The 19,004-nt window shown below is 43.8% G+C and overlaps 1 pseudogene; it reads left to right on the plus strand.

The window, feature by feature from the left end:
• The first annotated feature begins 10,334 nt into the window (after positions 1 to 10,334).
• Positions 10,335 to 19,004, plus strand: part of LOC116893564 — a 149,558-nt pseudogene continuing 140,888 nt past the window's right edge.

The following is a 19,004-nucleotide window of genomic DNA, read 5'->3' on the forward strand; positions in this document are numbered from 1 at the left end:
ACACACACACACACGCACGCGCACACACACACGCACACACACACACGCACACACACACACACGCGCACACACACACACACGCACACACACACACACACACGCACACACACACACACGCACACACACACACACACACGCACACGCACACACACACACAGACCATGTCTTACCGGCTCAGTGGCTGGGCAGTTCTAAGCCTCCCACAGCTAGCGTGCCCTTCGCTCCCCCGGCACTCCTTCCTGATTACCTTCTGTGATGCCCATTGGTCTTTGCTGCCCAAGACGCTTCCAGGCTGCCCTTCTGTGAGCCTCTTTCCCTTTCTGCCTAAATTTTGGAAGATCTCCCCTGCAACTCTGAGTCTGCTCAGAGTTGTAGGGGGGATCACTTTCCCCCAAATATGGTGATCTCTCTTCATCCTAGCAACTCTAAGGTGTCCTGCCCTGTGCTCAACCATTGGCCGCTGCCACCTTTATTGATAGATCAAATACCAATTGGGGACAAGGAACTTCACCTACAGATTCAAAGCATTAGCACCGATCTCCAATACACAACACACACACACACACACACACACATACACACACACACATCCCTACACATACACACAACACATACCCATATAACCCCCACACATATATATTCCCATACTACACACACACACTCATATACCAAACATTACACACACACCTCATATATACACCCCAGCACCATACATACACATCACACATTATACACACACACACCATGCACATACATACACAACACACACACACACACACACACACACACACCTATACACACACCACACATACACAGTGTACATGCACGCTGATCCTCCTGAGGGCTGAGAAGAGCTCCTGAGAAAATATAAATTTGGCAAATCATAGTCTTCTGAAACTTGACAAGCGTCATGAATTGATTAGTATCCTGTTGTAGATCCCTCTGGGATGAGAACCTTTCATCTTGGGGGGAGTTTACTGAAACTCGGGGTATTTACGGAAAAGCAGGGGCTCTGGAAGTAAAAACCTAAAATGGCTTCAGGAGGCCCCTGAAACTGGGCTTTTCTCCCCAAAAGCATATATTATCAGTAAAGACTGAGAGACTTTCGTACAAACTGAGCTTCCTAAAAGAGGCTCAGCCCAGTCAAATTGCCAGGAAGTGACAGGACAGCTAGGCTGCCCGGAAAAAGCAGAAACCAGCCGTGCTGTGTACAACAGTGGTTCTCAACCTTTCTAATGCTGCATGCCGTCATGTTGTGGAAACCCTCCAACATAAAATTATTTTCATTGCTACTTCACAACTGGAATTCTGCTACTGTTATGAACCATAATGGAAATACTTCTGGAGGTAGAAGTTTGTCAAGGGAGTCACGACCCACAGGTTGAGAACCACTGGTGTAGACAAAGCAGAGGGCCCTCCATCTGTAGGCTCCACACTGTGCTCCAGGTTTCCAGCTCTCACAAGCGGTCACCCATGTGGGGTGAGTTTTGATAATGCACCCTACCGGTCTTTGGGTTATTTCTCCTCCTGTAAGTAACCCCAAGAAAACCCATTGGTTCTCCAAACTGCATTCTGGAAGTATCTTTTATTTGGCCTTCTGTTGGTTCTTTACCTGGAGTAAGTAGATATCTGTTTGCATCTCCCCAGGAATGGTTTTACACAGCAATTAGCTATCAGAGTTGCCACACAAATGTCACATTAAGAATTGTAGGAACACAGGAAACAGGAAGTGGAAGCAGGTAAAAGGTTAGGGTGTTTTGTATTTTTCCTAAAGAATGTAAGATTGGAGGAGAATTCTGAAGGCTTTGAGATGTACAGCGAGGGGAAGAACACTCCAAGCTTGTGAACCAGTACACGTGAGAGGATTTAACCTGTCTCAAGGGTATACATTTTGTGCTAGAGACAAAGGTCTGTGTGGAAAAGTAGAGCGGAGACATCCCCATGGGGCCTTTACAAAGAGCCCCACGCATGTGCAAGATAAATGAGACTGAGCTCTGTTTTTTATAATTTTAGCAGAGACACTGAGGAAGTTTTAAAGAGGGAAATGAAGCTATAGCAGAGTAAAGGTCATGGAAGTTTCCAGACGACTCTCCTGGATCCACAACACCCCAGGATCCCCCTATACAACTATTTCCAGAGTTTATCAGTTTTCTCAAGCTCTTTGCTCAGAAGGTAGATTCATTCTAATTTCATTTTTATTTTAGAGAAACCTTTGCAGCAAATTCTTTCCTCTAGACCTTTGGTTCCAAACTATAAACGCAACAAGCTTATCCGCGCTCACAGATATTTTTATGCCATCCTCCTATTAGCAGAGAAGGTGGCTGGTGTTATCAATTCAAGGTTGGCTCTCTCCAAGGGTTTACAGACAATTCCCGGGAAAGGGTGTTAGGCTATCACAGAGTAATGTGTAGAGCTTGTTGTACCAGACAGAGAGAGGACTATGCTAGGAGAAAGAAGACTGCAATGCAAACAGTCATTACTTCAGCGAATAGCTGTTACCTGTTGCCGTCGTGGTAAGACTAATGCACGGTTTGCTTTAGCTGTCATTACATACTTTTAGAGATGGTTTTGTTTACCGTAATGTTAAAAAGTAAGTCACACTTGTGATCAAGGTAACAGATTCCTTAATTGTTTCACTTTACTTTGTCAAGTACTTTCTTGTTCTAGAGAGATAAAAAAAATTTCCCTTTCAGGTTACTAATATATTTTAGGTGGATATTGTATGTATTTACATTTTAAATCATCCCCACCTACATAACCCCTCTCCCTAGGCTCCTCCCCTGCTTCTATGAGATTACTTCCCCTCTCATCCACCCTCTCCCACCTCAATACCTTGGCATTCACTGGGAAATGAGCCTTCAGGACCAAGGCTTCTCCTACTGAAACGAGACGATGCAGTCTGCTACATATGCGGCTGAACCATGGCTCCCTCCATGTGTACTCACTTTGGTTGGTGGTTTGGTCCTAAATGGAGCTCTAGAGGGGTCTAGTTGGTTGATATTGTTGTTCTTCCTGTGGGTTGCAAACCCTTCAGCTCCTTGATCCTTCTCTATCTCCTCCATTGGGTTTCCTGTACTCTCCAATCATTGGTTAACTGCAACATCCTCATCTGTATCAGTAAGGCTCTGTGGGGAGGCCTCTCAGAGTTTCAACTATATCAGGCTCTGTCAGCAAACCCTTCTTAGCATCTTAATGGTGACTGGGTTTGTTTGCTGCATATGGGATGGATCCCCAGGTGTGGCAGTCTCTGGATGGCCTTTCCTTCAGTCTCTGCTCCACCTTGGTCCATATTTCCTCCTGTGAGTGTTCGTTTCCCCCTCTAAGAAGGATTAGGCCCTTCCACATTTTGGTCATCCTTCTTGAGCTTCATGTGATCTAGGATTATATCTAATATTCTGAGCTTTTATTTAATATCCACTTATCAGTGGTTACATACCCATGTGTATTTTCACTAATGGATTTAATTAAAAAGTGACACATTTTACTAATAGTTAATACTCAAATAGAATGATAGCGCTGGTCTCAGTTGATACTCAGTAAATAGTCTGGTGAGTTGGTTGAACTAGCTCTGATCATCATGGACTACTACACTGAATTCATTTCTCCTGATAAATAATCTTATAGCAAAACACTAAAAGCAAAGCGTTACGGAAGTGGCAATTATAAAAATTCACTACAGTAATATTACATAATATTAAGAATATAAGGAAAAAGCAAGTTAAAATATCTATCAATAGGAACTGATAGTTCTCATTGTCTGGACCTTTGGACTGCTTTTACTAAACTTTTCATTAGACTACTTTTCCTGGTTCTCACTGAACTATCCATATTATCTTAAGCTCTCTGTAAGATACTTCTAGTCATCAAATCACAGTAAGTATATCAAGCGTTAGTATTGAAATACATGGCCAAGGGGCTGGAGGTTTGCCCAGTGGTTTAGTACCCTGCTTTCCAGCCAGAAGGATGTGCATTTAGACCTTCAGTGAAGACCTAGATACATATTTGTAATTTCACAATTGGGGAAACAGGAATGGGGTATTCCCGGATCTGGCTGGCCAACTAGTCCTTCGAACTATGAGTTCAGAATCATCAACAGACCTCATTTCAAGAAACCAAGTGAAAAGTGATACAAGAAGACACTAGGAATTGGCCATGTCCTCGACATGCCTGGTCACATACATATGCAAACACCTGTACCCATACATTACTACACATGCATGCACGACGCACGACACACACACACTGTTTATTGGCATATGTTCTGTATCTGAGGCAGAACAGAAAGCCCCCTGGCCCGGGTGGTGGCTGTTCCGTATAAACGTAGGTAAACTGAGCCCTAGAGCCACGGGGGCAATCTTCTGCATGAGGAGGAGCAAACTGAAGCCTGCCTGAGAGCCCAGAGATTGGTGATACAGTCAATGACAGCCAATCAGGAATTACCACTTGGTGGAGACACTTGCTTGGGACCAATGGGACATGGATGGAGGGTAAAGGCACTCCCCAAGGATTAATCAGGAGCTTGCTACCATCTCGCCTGCACACAGAGTCTGAGTTATTGATTACGACTTCACCCACTGCCTCAAAGGGGACTCTGGGCAGACAGAGGATTCAGGCAACACCGTATATTCTTAAACTGTATCTGGAAAGGAAAATAAGAAAATGTAACAGTATGTCCCACTGGAGAGAGGAACGTGATGCCTCGGGAAAGTTTGGTGAGGCTGAATTTCAGTGTTGGCCATTTACCTTTTGAATGTTTGCTATGCATACGATTTTCCATAGAAACTAAGCACAAATCTGAGAAGTGGGACTGGTGAGGGTAAACGAAGAAACCGAAGCGTGGGTATCGAGTCTTCACATAGATGGGCCTGCCTGGCTGCTCTACGTGACCTGTTACGGGTTTCTTTGCTACCTACCGCCATGCTCTGAGAGTCACTGAGTGCTGGATATGAAGAAACGCTAAGGATGCTGGGAGGAAGTTAGTAAGTAGAACCACGTGTAAATGACCGACGCGAATGTGGGGTAACATCTTTGTTCAGGATAAGTCAAACAGAAATGAAGCATAATAGGCTCACATTGGAAACTGCTTCACCAATGTCTCTTCACCAAGTCGCTTGGAAATTTTGGAATAACAAATAAATGTTTTCTCGTCGCTTCCTGCTATTCACACGGGCATTACCACAGGCAATTTCAGGCTACCGGCTCAGAGAACATGGGCAGGGAAAGAGCTGTCCAATAACACACAGGACCTAGGATTTTAATCATAGCAAAAATATTAATAAACAAAGAGCATACAGATTAGTAATTAACTTGGGAAATGAAAGAGTTTCAACTCACATCTCCCTCATTTTTAAAATATAATTTTATTCCTAGCTTCACAGAAGTTGATTTTAACAAAGTCCATGTTAAACAATTGTAGACTCCATGAAAACTGGGCAATGGTGGCTTTCTCAATATGAGCCAGTACTGCTGGGTGGAGAGAGAGTCCATCTGGTTCTGATCTCATGGCCCTAGCTTTTTTCCTCACTAACAATCACAGATCCCACTCACATGCTGGATCCAAGGCCTGTGAAGCCGCAGAAAGTACATACACTGTCTATCATGGTGGTTTATTTTCATGTCCTGACTGCAAAGGGAGTGGGACCAGCTTCATGGTCCAGACACCATGCTCTTTCCCACCATGAGACAAAGCAAATCCTTTAAAGAGTTACTTTTGCCAAGTATTCTGTCACAGCAACCATAAAAGTACCAACTTCCCCTACCCCCTTTCCTACTCATGAAGCTCCCGACTCTTCTAGAACAAAGCTAAGTCCATAAATCTGACCCTTCCTATGTTGTGATTAGACCTTGATGGCCTAGAATTCAGTAGGGCACCGAGAGAGAGAGAGAGAGAGAGAGAGAGAGAGAGAGAGAGAGAGAGAGACAGAGAGAGAGAGAGAGAGAGAGAGAGAGAGACAGAGAGAGAGAGAGAGAGAGAGAGAGAGAGAGAGAGAGAGAGAGAGATAGAGAGACAGAGAGACAGAGACAGAGACAGACAGAGACAGAGAGAGACAGAGAGACACAGAGAGACAGAGAGACAGAGACAGACAGAGACAGAGACACAGAGACAGAGAGAGACAGAGAGACAGTGATACAGAGAGACAGAGAGACAGAGACAGACAGAGACAGACAGAGACAGTGAGACAGAGAGACAGAGAGAGACAGAGGCGGGGAGGGTGGGAAGGGGGAGGGGGAGAGACTTGTGAATAAAAGCTCCAAGCTTCAGGTTAGGTCTCTAAGAAACGGGAAAGGAGATTGGAAACCAATCCTGTAAACATTACAGTACTTGTATTTTCCTCCTATTAGAATTTACTACTTATCCTCCTAGTGAGGTAATGGATCCTAATCTTGGCTATGTTCCTTGGCCTGTAAAAGCCATTTATACTGTAATAATGAAATTGTACTTAGTGCTACGGAATATTTTATACATTTTTATCTGAGGCTCAGTGGTGCTTTCCTCACTGAAAACTGAGTGTGTGTGTGTGTGGGGGGGGCGCCAATAGATATCTCAATGTAGTGTCTTAAGTTTTGGAAAGTCAAGAGTACAGGTAGGATGATTCGGTGTGTAGGCACAGGTATTTGCCTCTGGTGACTGGAGTCCACATGTTTAGGTAAGTTACATTTGAAACCTAATTTCTCTTTCCCACCATGAGACAGACTGTGGGCAACCTGGTATGAACGTGATCTGTTATGGTTACTATGGCATGAAACACCACAGCTAAAGTGTTTTGGGGTAGAAAGGGTTTATTTGGCTTGTGCTTCTGTTTCACTGCTCATCACTGAAGAAAGTTGGGGCAGGAACTCAAACAGGGCAGGAGCTTGGAGGCAGAAGCAGATGCAGAAGCCATGGAGGAATCCTGCTTGCTGCCTTGCTCATCATGACTTGCTCCACCTGCTATCTTCTAGAACCCAGGACCACCATTAGCCTAGGGATGGCACCACCCACAGTGGGCTGGGCTCTCCCATCAATCGGTAATTTAAAAGAATGCCCTATAGGCTTGCCTACATATAAAGTCATATTCTTTCTTTTAATAAACTAGTTATTTGATTTATTTACAGTCCAGATGTTGCCCCTCCCAAAGTTCTTCATCCCATTTGCCTCTGAGAGGTTGCTTCCTCCTCTCCATCCCTTCAAGCATTCCCTTCCTCGAGGCATCAAGTTTCTACAGAATTAGGCACATCCTTTTTCCAACTGAGGCCAGACAAGACAGTCCTCTGCTATATATGTTCCGGCCCTAGGATCAGCCTGTGTGCTCTTTGGCTGTTGGCCTAGCTTCAGGAGCTCCAGGGGTCAGGTGTTGACTCTGTTGGTCTTCCATGGTGTTTCCATCCCTTCAGCTCCTTCAATCCTTCCCCTAACTCTCCCCAAAGGGGTTCCCAACCTCAGTCCAGTGGTTGGCTGGGAGTATCTGATCAGTCAGTCTCAGTCAGCTGTTGGCAGAGTCTTTCAGAGGACAGCCGTGCTAGGCTCTTGTCTGCGAGCACAACAAGGCATCAGTCATAGTGTCAGGGTTTGGTGCCTGTGTATGGGGTGGATCCCAAGTTGGGGCAGTCACTGGACAGCCTTTCTGAAGGCATACTCTCAATTAAGAGATTCCGTCCTCTCAGGTGACTTCAGCTTGTGCAAGTTGACACAAAACAATCTAGTATAATATCCTACAATCTAGTTCTAGAATTATGGACGCCGTGCTTATTAGTAACCACAGTAATGATCACTCTTGACTCATTTTGACAGGATGGAGAGTCATCCAGACGAGCCTTTCCAAAGAGGATTAACTAAGGGGTGGGAGTAATCCTCCCTCAAAGCAGGCATCTTAACAGGTAGCCCAGATATAAAGAGGTCCAAGGGAAATGTGGTGGGCCTGTTTTCCATGCTTCTTCTGAGCAGAGGAACCCATCGTAGCTGCGCCATCCTCTAAGGCATTCAAATCCGGACTCTGACTTTTCAGGGGTGACTGAACACCAGCGTCTTTCCAGGGAACTTCTAGACTTTCAGCAACAGATTGCAGCTCCTGGGTGGCTTCCAGCGTCACGAGCTGAGCCGCACAAGCCCTCGGCTTCTCTGGAGTGCACTTCCGTAGTTGGATGTCCACCTTTGCACTTTGAACTTAGCTCCTTTTCCCATCACGCTGATAAAATAGTTTGACAAAAGCAACTTGAGGGAGAGTTTATGTAACTCACATTCAAGATACAGTCTGTCAAAGCAGAGGGGTCAGGGCATCAGGAGCTTGAAACAGTGAATCAATTAGCATCCAAAATCAGGAAAGAGAGGCATGAGCAGAAGCCAGCGCCCCTTTCCCCCAGTGTACATGTGTACATGTTTTATTTGTGTTACAGACAAGCATGGCTACGCGCACATATACACAATAATAATGGGAGGCATCTGTCCAACTCTCATTTGGGGAGGAAATCTTTGAGTATTGGTAACATTATCACATGATATATCTAGAATGAAGTTTTCTGTATCACCATAAGTCACCGAGCTTGTTCTTGAAGAGGTACATAGTTGGTTCTTTCCTTTTTCATCTACTTGGCGACATTTACTCACTTCTATTAATTGCTACCCAGGTTATCCCATATATATATATATATATATATATATATATATGCTTCTTCGAGCAGAAGAACCCATTGTAGCTGAGCCATCCTCTAAGATATATATATATATGTATATATATTATATAAAAATTTTAAATTTAAAATATATATATATTTATATAATATATAAAAATGTTGCATGTATGTCTTTATATTCCATCCCTTTTGATTCAGCATCTTACCAGCCCTACTTGTATATTCAGTAAATATTTTCTGAGCACCCACTATGTACTGGTTCTATGCTCAACCCTGAAAGAAATCATGGAAAAGTTTCCAAACAGTACGTAAAAATATTGCATAGTGCACAATTATACAAGAAAAGTTTTCTCTGCGTATTTGAAATTTAAATCTGTCTGGATATCTGAGATATATATATATATATACACATATATATCATATATACACATATATATACATATGTGTATATATATGTGTATATATATGTGTATATATATATATATATATTGCTGTGGGTTGTTCTGATGCTGTTTTCCTCAAGAGGGGTTGCCCCTGACGAGCAGTTGATCGTGTACTCAGGTTATCTCATGTGAACCTTCTCCCCATTGTTCAATAAGGGCTAGAGCCTGTGATGGGCAGTGGAGGGGAAAGGAGCTCTCTGAGAGTGGAGGCAGGTGGTGAGAAGAGAACAAAGGAGAGAGGGTGGAGGGGAGGAGGCAGCCAAGATGGAGCAGAAGCACGTGGCCAGGAGAAGCCACAAGTAGCAAGGGGTCTCATTGCTGGGGACTAAGTTAGTATAGTGCTTGATCTGACCAATCTAGGCGTGCAGCTTATCAATGTAATAACTGGATTGTGTGTTTTTATATGGGATAATTGGAGTTAGAAATTACTGCATATGCATATGTGTGTGTGTGTGTGTGTGTGTGTGTGTGTAACTAAAGTATATGACCCATAATCTCAGAGTCATTGGAGCCATCATTCCACAATGTGGTTGAGAGGTAAGTGTAGTCAGGTCCTCCGGTTGAAGTAGCAGGTAAAGCTCCCTAGGAAATGCTCGTAGGAACTGTGGCAGCAACTGCCTGATAGGTGCTCCAGTTAGAAGACTCAGCCCTCGCGTAGGAAGCAGTTTGGTGACTTCTCTGATCTACTGCATAGATGAGGAATTTGTAAGAGGGGAGACGGCAAGGTTCCTAGTGAGGCCTAGGCACAGTTTTAATCCCTGCATCCCTTTCTCCAGCTCTTTTACTTAAGTTAGCTTAAACTTGTGTGATGTACAAACAAGGAAAGCAAACAGCAAACTGTCAGTGTGGAGGTTTTAACCTTTCAGAGATGTTGAACAGTCAACAGTGAGATTATTCTCCTCCGGTTGATGTGTCCTGGATTCATCCCTTAGGTCACCCATATCTTACTCTGAGAGGTGTCAGGAGGGGGGTCAGCATGTCACACGCAGCCTGTCTGGAATGGCGGGGCACTGGCACTCATGCCCCTTCTGCTGGCTGGCTGTGCATTGCATGTGTGTAAATTCAGTGAGACTACACCCGTAGTGGATTGATGAACACTCGTCGGGCCGTGGAGACACAATGCACTTGGTCCTTCTAAACTTCGTTCTGGTAGCAAGACTTGTGAGGCCACATGTACCTGCAAAGGGCAATCAGAGCTTATGATTCTTCACACAATGGGGTTTTCTGGAGGGAGTGCAAGGCTCCCAGCAGGTCCAAAGGCAGCATCAGAACAGGGACCGGATGCGGGCTCAGCTTTGTGCCTTTGTCATGGCCTCAGGTGGAGTTGGTGGAAGAAGGTTCAGCAGCCAGGATTTGCGCGATTTGAAACAAGGAAAGAGGCACCCAGCCTTTGATCGTCTGGTCCTGACGGGAGGCAAAAGCGGGGAAAGGAGGATGGCACCTCTCGAGCTGTGAGTATTAAAAGTGGAGCCGATTTGTTTTTATTGGAAAGGCTTTTTCTGATCCGAAGATTGTCGTTTCAAGGAGCCTTCACATCAGTGCCTACCATTCTATGCAAATGTCTTCAAGAGACAATCAACAGGGTCTATTAGGAGAGACTTGGGTAGGCCAATAGGGAAATGTGAAGAGAGTATAAAAGGGCAATTAGCAGAAGTGTGGGTAAAGCTCAAGGAAACAATGGGCACAGCAGTAACCAGGGAGAAGTAGTGACATCTGGGCCCCTGTTTAATGGTTACTTCTGTCGCAGGAGGCAAAGGAAAGGTTATCAGAGGTTGAGGGTAGGGGAGATGGATACCTAACAGAATGGATGCCCTCAGAATGCCCTCAGGGGAAAGCCAAGCACTGTAATGAAGGCCTCAACTCTATTCCTTTCTCACTCTCTGGGTTCTGTAGTACACAACCCACCCAGAAACCCAGGGGCAGGAGAAGGGGAGGCCACACACCAACTCAGGAAACAATGATTTCACACTCAGGCAGTAGGATAGAAGTGTGAGTCCACCTGCGGACAACTTGGTCAGAGAAGCTGTGGCCTGTTCCCTGCCCTCAGAGGCAGCTGGGTGATTCTTGGAGTATAGTGTAGACTCTCTGTACGTCCTTGATGTTTTGTATGGGTTGTTGCGCATACGAATGGAACAGCAATTTATGCTCTGTTCGCCCTCTTCATCCCAGTCATCCCTCTGCGTGGAGGATTGGATTTAGGGCCACTCCAGTGTACCAACCTCTGTGACGGCCAAGTTGCTTATATAAAACAATACAGTACTTACATAGAACTTATACACGTCCCCCTCATATACTTCCAATCATCTCCAGATTGCTGATATTGTCTAATGTAAGGCAAATGCCACAGAGGTAATACACAGGCAGTAGTAAAGGGGACAATGCATATTTCCAGGATAGACAGATATTCTTTTTTCCTCCCCCAGCATTTCTTGTTAGCGGTTGATTGGATCCACAGATGTAGAACTCAGAGTGGTTGGGCAGCACAGACCTGAAAGGCCAGCTATGAAGCTGGAAGTTTAGGGTGGAGAGGAGTTGGGACATAACAGGCACATCCCTATGGTGTTATGGGCCAGAGTCTTGAACATGGGGAGGGTTTAGTGTCTGTTTGGTCACCAAACAGCCCGCAGAGCCGCCCTGTGAGGAATCCGATGAGCGGCGTTATTTACAGAGAATGTCTCACAGTAAGTGGTTTGTCTCAGCTATTTGTCCGCCCCAAAGTTTTATTCCTTTATCAGAGTTGCCCATCTGCTTGCCCCACAGCCTGTGATAATTAATTCCCATATTTGGGAGGACGCGCATGCAGGAAGGGAATGTTGACACTAACGGGCTATAAAGCAGTTGTCTATCGTTGTCTACTTCAGTCTACTCTTTTTTCCTACAGAATCAAAATTTAATGACACAAATTGGAAACAACGGAGCAGCATCTCTGGAATTTGCTTTTCGCTCTGAAAAGCATTTGCATTTTCAAATACTTATTTTTTTGGCCTTAGTTTTCGCGCAATTTTGTTTATAGCACTAGAAATGGAGCGATGTGACTTTTTTTGTTCCTTTTATGACTCCAATCTGATGCCCAACGGGATGACGTCAAGCTCATTAAACAAATGGCAGAAAGCAATCACTGTTTCCAAATAAAAGGCTGAACAATAAGGAGAGATGAAAGTAAAATACAGAAAATCGCTCATCCACTTGGCTCGAAAAAAATCTTCAAATTTGCACCATTCTACAAGCAAAAAAAAAAAAAAATGATAGAATAAAAACACAGCCTCATTTGGCGTTAAATGGTTAACTGCCATGTTCCCACTGAGCAATGGGCTCAGTCTGTTGGTAAACAGGCAGTTTTAGAGCCTCTTTGGGTTAAAACAAAGGGGTTAGGGCATAGAAAGAGTTGAAATTGGTTCTTTGGGTCAACCACAAGGGGTTCCCAAAAGTAGGATGGCTTTGATCCTGGCCCCCAGCAAAGTTAGAGTCTGTGCAAAAAATGTGCCATTTTCTGAATGACAAAACCAACCAACTGGGGATGTGTTTTGAAGACAGAGAGAGAAATATGTCTCAGAGTGTGGCTCTGGAGACAGAATACATGGCTGCTATCAACGGAAGGTCTGCTTTGCTCACAGAGAACTGGCAATAAAAAGGTGACACTTGTTTACCCATGACTGCAAAGTCATGCAGATTCAGGGATCAGCTAACAGGTATCATAGGCACTGCTTACCATCCCTGGGAGCCTCCTAAAGCACTCCTGCTCCCCTCCTCAGAGCTTATCTGAAGCGTTTTTCCTCCTTTCGCTGGGAATCTTTTCTATTGCAAGAGCTGTACAAGATTACAGAGAAAGGGGAGTGGGGTAAAGTAGAGATTTTAGAATCCATCTCTGTCCTTATATCGAGAAGGAAAGAGTTGAAGGCTTCCTGATGGTAGGTTACAGGGAATCCAGAAACCAGTTGGTAGTTGTAGCTTCTCAAAGTCTCCTCTAGTGGCGGGAATGACTAGATCTAATGGAAGTATTTAATGACATCCCTGAAGAGACCTTTGCTCTGTAGCTCCTAGGCACTCAGCGAGCATTTGTTTACTAAACTGATTTAAAGGGCTGTAAAAGGTTGTATTGAAAGAATCACACACTGATTGTAGTGGAGGGAGCTTGAATAAAGTGCAATCGGTCCTTTTTTCCTCATATTCTGATAAGGTGTTTTAAGGACAGATAACATGTAAAGTTAATTAGTACTTAGAAAATATTTATAGTGTCCTGTGAGTCATATTTTCATGGAAAAATAGTCTGTATGTTTTAAATCTTTCTGTTGTATTATTCATACCCAAACCTACAGATGACTTTCTAAAGAATCTCCGACTGACCCCTGCTGGTAGTGTCTGGAATTGCAGGAAGAATGGCTAGGAGCACTAAACTTCACTTATTATTACAGGACGTTCTAAGTTATTTTAACCGGTTACAGTGAACCGTTCTCATCTTCTGAGCATCCAAAGTGTGTAAGATTAACTGACTGGTAGGTTTATTGTTATTAAAGACATGTATCTAGTCAATTAGTTACAATTTAGCAGGTGCCATGCTGTGTTAGATGCTAGGCACATGATCAAGGGACTCACATTAAGGAAGCAGTGTGTAATAGAACTGCGTGTAGTCCTTGACGGTGAATGCATGAACTCATCTTTCAAGTTAATTCAGGGAACAAATGCTTGCTGAATGTCTGCTGGGACTGAAGAGTGGATAGGGTCCCCTCATGTGTAGTCAATGCTGGAAAAGAAAGGATTCGCTCTGCTGGGAACAGCCAGACTAGATATCTAATCAGATATGACAGAAGAAGCAGTTTTGACCAGCAAAGGGGAGATGTGAGCCCATACCTCAACTGTAGGTGTGAGAGAGGTTGAGATGCTTACACATGGATACACAGCTGGAGTTGAAATACTTGGTCTGTTAGTTAACAGACGGCAAATGCTAGCTATTGGGTAAGAGCTGTCCCTCCAACCTTTTCAAGTAGTTGTTTTCAATGAAAGGCTGATCGTCTTTCTTTTATATTTATTTGTAGTTATAGTTCATATTTAAACATCTGCACATGTTTATTTTGTGTGTATGAGTATGTTGTTGTTTGCTGTGCATGTGTGCCATTTGCATGCCTGGTGCCCGCAGAGGCCAGAAGAGGGCACCACATCCTCTGGAGTGGGTATGAAAAACAGTCGTGCCACAAGCATGCTGGGAGCAGGATATGTCTCTGCGGCCCTGAACTATTTCACATTTAAAAGTGTGCAAATATGTCTTGGTTTGCAGACTCTACCAAAACAGGCAGTGGCTAGATTTGGGCACAGACAATAGTTTGCTTATCCGGAGCACAAAATAGGACTTAAAGGGTCTGGATGGTGGGGTGCATGCCCTTAATCGCAGCACTTGGGAGACAAAGGCAGGTAGATCTCTGTGATTATACAAAATGTGTGGGGATCAGAGAGGTTTGATTCAACTGGAAAATCACGTGCATGACTAAGGAGATGTTTGTTTGAGTTAGTCACATACAGACTTCGCTTTGAGTAACGGGAGTTAAGGACAGCATCCAAGGAACACCAGGGATCCATGAAAGATGAACATTATGGGGGATTCTATCCTGAGGGGCAGAGAAAGGAATCCCCAAGGAGCCCAAGACTGAACAACTGAAGAGTTAGGAGACCTGATCTAAGAGTACCAGAGCAAGACATCAACACACTCACAGAGTCAGCAACGGAGTGTGTGCACCCTTAAGTTAATGTTTCTCTTGTTAAGGAAGTGTTTATGAATTTATAGTAACTGAGGAAAAAGGACATTGCAATAGACAGTTACAGGAGAGATTGTGACCGGTAGGTCCTCAGTTTTCGAAAGGACCAGAAGAAGTTTCAAGTCCTGTTACGGATGATCCAAGCTGCCTTTGTTCCGGATTGATTGGAAGATCTTCAGCCAGGCACTCCTTGAACCACTCACTCCTTTTGGAAGCACCCACTTCCGGCCTCCCTGACCTACAGTCACGTGACCCGGGCCTGGTTCTCAAAGCTTGGAGCACAGTCGTCGCCGGGTCCTTTTCTGAAGCATCTTTCAAGCTCTCTTTTCTATCCTTTTGGGGACCTCCTTGGAGTCACACAAACATCTGCATTCCCTACACTACAGAAGCAGCACCGCGCTCAGAAGGCTCTCAGAAAACCTACCCGACAGTTAATATGATTTAAGCCTATATTTAAATTTTATGAGACTCATTTTCAAGGCTAATAACCCAGTTTACTGTGCACAATATCAAATGCAAATTTTATTACTGACTTGGTAAAATCCAAGACGATCGTCATTAGCATATCTCCGCGCATCCCCCTTTTTAGGCAAAAGGTGCACCAGGAGTAACAGTGGGGGTTTTTATATGTGCTGTAAATTACAGTTACCATCTCATTAGATAAACACATTTAAAATCAGGTTATCATTCACTTATATATCAGAAAGTTGTTTGTTCAACTGCAGCTAGTCTCATCTTCTAACATATGGTGTATGAAAGTCTTAGGCTAATAAAATTTCAAGGTACGGGGAACTAGTGTCTTGGAAGAAACTGTTTCTGCTCGTCGAATGGCTCAACATAATCTGTAATTGCTTTGAAACAATTACGCAGCAGGCTGTTCTGTACTTAATAGTATTTACATCCTCAGTTTTATTAGCAACAAAATGTGAGTGGAACTTGTGAAGGAGAAATTAATTTTTTTCCACTAAAGGGTGTAAACTTCGAAAGGAAGACTCCAGCAGACCGAGGAACTAAAAGCCCAGGAATCTGTTTGAGTCTTATGCCTGGGCCTTCTTTATATTTTGGAAAGCTCGCAGTCTCCAGGCTTCTGGCTTTCTCTTGTATTTTCAATGCTATTCTGCTTCCTCAAGTACAGCGCTTCTTTGGACACTGCTCGCACATCTAAAACTGAGCAAGCGACCAATGCACTTTGAACTTAGAAAGCTCTTACTATGGGCAGTGCCTAGAGATAATTTTCTTTGTTTAAATTTCCGAGAAGTCCATGCGAATCTTGAGTCTGTGTTGAGCATACTGGTTGTTAGGGGAGCGATGCATGAATGCATTCATCCGTAAAGGGAGGACACACCCCACAGTCACAGGGTTCTTGTCATCAGGTGCTTGATCCTGACTTCCATGGCTAGAACCACAATCCTGAGAATTGTCCTCTGACATTCACACATTCACACACACACACACCCACACACCCACACATACCCACACACCCACACACACACCACAGATACACACACACACACACACAGATACACACACAGACACAGACACACACACACACACACACACACACACACACACACATACACACACACACACAGACACACACACACACACACACACACACACACACACACACACACACACAACACACACACACACACAACACACACACACACAAACACACACACACACACACACACATTCACACACACACACACAGAGAGACAGATACACACACAGACACAACACACAGATACACACACCACACACACATTCACACACACAACACACAGATACACACACACACAATACACACACAACACACAGATACACACACACCACACACACATTCACACACACATACACAGAGAGACAGACACACACACATTCACACATTCACATATACACACACACATATTCACACACACATTCACACATACACACACACACATTCACACACACACATTCACACACACACACACACACACACACACACACACACACGTTTCAAACCAAAAGCAAAGACCTTCCACCTACTAAAGCTTAGGTGAACGTAGCTCATTAATGACTTAATTTTGCTTGAATTACCACCTAATTCAATATGGAAGCATAGGACTGACAGGTTCCCACTGCACCTGAGCTCTCCCCATCTTTCTTTTTCTTTGACTCATGAGCCACATCTCGACAGTTACTGACATAAACCAAGGCTGCACTTTGGTTTTCCATTTGTCTTGCATACTTGGTAGAATGATGTTTGCTAACACACATGCTGACATAGGAAATGAATTTTTAAAATAACTTATATTTCTTTTGCATAAAATGCAAGTTCCTTTAAAAAAATGAAAAGGAAAAGCATTCGTAACTTTGAACTTTCATGTAACATTCCTTTGATGTATTTTTTTTTTTCCGGAGCTGGGGACCAAACCCAGGGCCTTGCGTTTGCTAGGCAAGCGCTCTACCACTGAGCCAAATCCCCAACCCCTTGTATTTTCTTTCTCCACATATACATGTCTATAAAACATGTCTGTTGTGTCGATGTAAAATCTAGGCTGTGAGACACAAATGGAGCCTGTTGTCATTAGTGACAAAGGCAGGCCTTTCATCCAACATCTTTCATACTTGAGAGTCAACTTCGTGAGGTGCTATCTGAGGTTTTTGAAAAGATTGGTTTTAATGTTTATGTACAGTGAAAGAGGTGTGGAACCGATTCCAAGGAGAATTTTCAACACTACTTTTATTGAAACAATGTAAACAAGTTAAATGTGATTTAATTAGTAAGACAGTAAGTACCAGTATACTCATCACAGATATCCAATAATTGTCAAATCTGGATACATGTAAAATGCAGAGATAAAAGAGAGGGGGAGAGATGGAGAGAGACAGACTGTGAGATCAGAAGAATAAGAGGTTTCTGGTAGGATCAGAGAGCATTTCCCAAGTCCCCACAGTGACAAATAGTAGTCATCCCAGGTTTTTGTGAAAAGATGGTTTAATTCAGGGGCAGTGAGGCCTCACTCAGTGTCTGTCTCTCGGTGCCTTGAGGGTCCTTTTGTAGAAATTACAGCACCTCCTTTACTCCTGGCTGGAAGCCACCACTTTTTTATAATCTAGACAAGCATCTTCTGGCCAAGCCATGCAGTTTTCCAAAGAACTTAACTTGGAAGGAGAATTTGAAAGGGTTGGGTATACTACTCATGAGCTTGTGTTTACAGAGAGACTCTGGGGTCTTGGAATCAGTTCTATCTGAAAGGACAGTAAGGCTATTATCAGCCAACCAAAGAGTACATACACATGGAGCGACCCATGGCTCCAGCTGCATATGTAGCAGAGGATGGCCTTGTTGGGCACCAATGGGAGGAGAAGCCTTTGGTCCTGCCAAGGCTTGATGCCCCAGCGTAGGGGAATGCCAGGTCGGGGAGGCAGGAGTGGGTGGGAGGTCGGGGGAGTGCCCTCATAGAAGTAGGGGGAGGGGCATGAGATGGGGGTTTCCGGAGGGGAAACTGGGAAAGGGGATAACATTTTAAATGTAAATAAATAAAAAATCCAATAAAAAAGAAACTTCGAGAGAAGCGATTGCTTAAAATACATAGTTAAAAAAAAAAAAAAAAAGACTCCCAATCATTTAATCATTGATCAGAATTCAATGTACTAACAGAATCCTGTCTATCCTGTGTTATGCAAGCAAGCAGCACCCCAATCCTGTCTATGGAGAAATGCATTTACTCCTCGAACTGAAAGGCTGGTAGCTGATTAAAGTCACAAACACTTGCTAAATGGCAAGCAGGATCAAAGTTAAGGGGACACAGCATTTCCAAAGTTTAGTGAGGGCGGTCTTTTCAGACATCCTTTTTCTGTCCTAAGTCTCTTACTCAGTTCTTACCCATGTTTTCCAGACTGATCCAAGCTCTGAACTTTTTTTTTTTTCCGGAGCTGAGGACCGAACCCAGGGCCTTGCGCTTGCTAGGCAAGCGCTCTACCACTGAGCTAAATCCTCAACCCCCCAAGCTCTGAACTTTAAAGATTATGTCTATTCTTCCCTAATTTAAGTATTCATAACACTTTTGTTGCTCCTTGGGGTGTAACAGGACTGTTAGAAGCATTGCTAATTCCTTAATACCGCAAAGCTATTACTTCCTGCACTGATTTGTATGATGCCATATCGCCTGTTAGTGTATTTGTGTAAACAACCTTTACACATACAATCATCTAG

Source organism: Rattus rattus, chromosome 2 (genome assembly GCF_011064425.1).
Source record: "Rattus rattus isolate New Zealand chromosome 2, Rrattus_CSIRO_v1, whole genome shotgun sequence".
Lineage (NCBI taxonomy): Eukaryota > Metazoa > Chordata > Mammalia > Rodentia > Muridae > Rattus > Rattus rattus.